General features: G+C 38.3%; 1 protein-coding gene and 1 long non-coding RNA gene across 2 annotated transcripts in view; one reads left to right on the top strand and one right to left on the bottom strand.

Moving 5' to 3' along the window:
- Positions 1–1,438: 1,438 nt before the first annotated feature.
- Positions 1,439–2,009, bottom strand: part of LOC106513003 (uncharacterized) — a 3,838-nt gene continuing 3,267 nt past the window's right edge. The window contains exon 2 of the long non-coding RNA XR_001309744.1: positions 1,439–1,629. This is a non-coding gene — a long non-coding RNA (uncharacterized LOC106513003). The remainder of the gene's footprint in view (positions 1,630–2,009) is intronic.
- Positions 1,532–2,009, top strand: part of LOC106513000 (RNA-binding protein with multiple splicing) — a gene marked incomplete in the record, with an annotated part of 23,300 nt that continues 22,822 nt past the window's right edge. Inside the window, 1 exon segment of the mRNA XM_014001616.1 lies at positions 1,532–1,631.

The raw sequence follows: 2,009 nt of genomic DNA, 5'->3' as shown, positions 1-2,009 counted from the left end.
GTGTGTGTGTGTGTGTGTGTGTGTGTGTGTGTGTGTGTGTGTTATAGAGCTGTAGTGAATTTAGGATGAAGGAGGGTTGCAGGTCTGGCTGGTCAGATTAGACGATATGTTGGTGTTCACATGCATGAAAATATATTTTTTAGTGAATTGAAAAGTCAAAACTATTGAATATTTGGGGCTTTTAAAAAACTATTCATCATACAGACCCTAAAACTAATGTGTTACATTCAAGGCCTGCAGGCCAAATATAGCCCACCACAGCATTTCATGTACCCCACAAGAAATTTGAAGATTTAATGTCTTAAAATAAGCATACGGCTGCCTTAAGGCCAGCATTGACCATAAACTATATCTCCTATAATGCATGTTGATTATTTTACCCCAAAAAACGACAGCCTTCCACCACTAGGTGAAGGTGTACAGCGTTAGTTCAAAAGTAGTTAGCAGCCGGCAAAATTCACCGTTTAAAATCTCCATTTCACTGCATTTTCGATCCAGTTGTACTATTAAGGGGGAAATTAAACCAAAACGCCCCCCTCAAGTGGTAAGTCCCTGTCGGAAAATGGGAGAGTTCAGAATTCAATATGGCAGCTACTGTATTCACCACAACTCATCAGTGAGTAAATCTCTTTTGCTTTTAATTGTATTTCTGCATTATTTATTTCACATTTAATCAGTCATTCATGCAGTACTTTTCAGTGTTTATAAGAGGATGTGTTAAAATGTTGTTTCTATGAAGGAAATACCAGGTAGAGCTCAGTTATTTTTTGTTAGTGGTGCTCAACCGCAGCAATGAGACGAGGAACGTGATGTTTTGTGTTTAGTTAAAGTTTATAACAACTGGATATTTGAGAGCCAACATAATGTACATGTGGCCCTCAGTGAAAATGAGTTTGACACGCCTGAAATAAATAAACAAACAGTGAACTCAGAGGCCTACATCATCTGTAAACGGACAAAATTTGAAACTAAAAGGACTCTTTCTGGACCTGCCATCCAGCTGAAAGATCCTGGTAACAGGTCCTCAGTCAGGGAGGTGATTAAAAACCTGACGGTGACTCTGACAGAGTTCCAGTGTTGGTCTGGGAGAGAAGAACCTTGTCCGGTGCTTCATGAGATATTTTGCTAACGAACACACGCACAAACATACAAGGCAAAAAACATTATTGCCAGCCTTTTTGCACATGTATCAAATTTAGTCACTTTTTTTGTATAGAAAACAATCACAACAATCAATGTCTATATTTTATTTAGAATTTGAATGCAATAAATCTGATCTATATCCATAAAACTTAATATTAAACTGCCTTTCAAAACTTTATCCAGTTTGAGCCTCTTTGAATACAACACATACAAACCTCTAAAAGGTGAGTTCAGGTTTTAGAAAAGGTACAACATCTGAATTTATTGTCTCACTGACAGACACAGAAGGTCTGAGTAAAGTTTTAATGTCTTTATTATTAGACTGTAATAAATCAGACATGTTAATCCTCAAACTGAGGTTGCAGGATGAAAAGTGGTGTGGCAGTCCGATGTTTATTTGGTGCAGATTGATTTAGTGTCGGAAACAATTCCTGCTGCTCTTCACTGCCTTGTTATTGTCCGTTGGACGAGAACCATGTCCAGGATCTGTGGAGCAGAGAGGGAACAGGAGAACGTGTGTTTGGACTGGAGTCCAGTGATTGATGCTGTGTGAGACTTACACAGCATCTCTAACACAGGTCCACCCCTTTTCTGCAACAACTACAACACACGTTCTGCAGATTTTACACGTCGGACCTGGTAGTTCTCACTTGGAACCTTTCATGCCAGAGTTTTAAACTGACAGCTGCGTTTGCGTGCAGATAGTTGTGATGGCCATCTTGAATCAGCTTCACTCCAAACATTAATTAGTAGTAGCTGTATAACATTTTACAATGGTTTCATTAAAGAGTAACTTACACCAAAATTAACTTTTTTTAGCTGATAAACTGTCTAGAATGTGTCTAAAATGTTATATAGTACTGTTT

Source organism: Austrofundulus limnaeus, unplaced genomic scaffold (assembly GCF_001266775.1).
Source record: "Austrofundulus limnaeus strain Quisiro unplaced genomic scaffold, Austrofundulus_limnaeus-1.0 Scaffold9, whole genome shotgun sequence".
Taxonomy (NCBI): domain Eukaryota; kingdom Metazoa; phylum Chordata; class Actinopteri; order Cyprinodontiformes; family Rivulidae; genus Austrofundulus; species Austrofundulus limnaeus.
The sequence above is the reverse complement of the archived record's forward strand: the minus strand, read 5'-3'. Positions and strand labels throughout refer to the sequence as shown.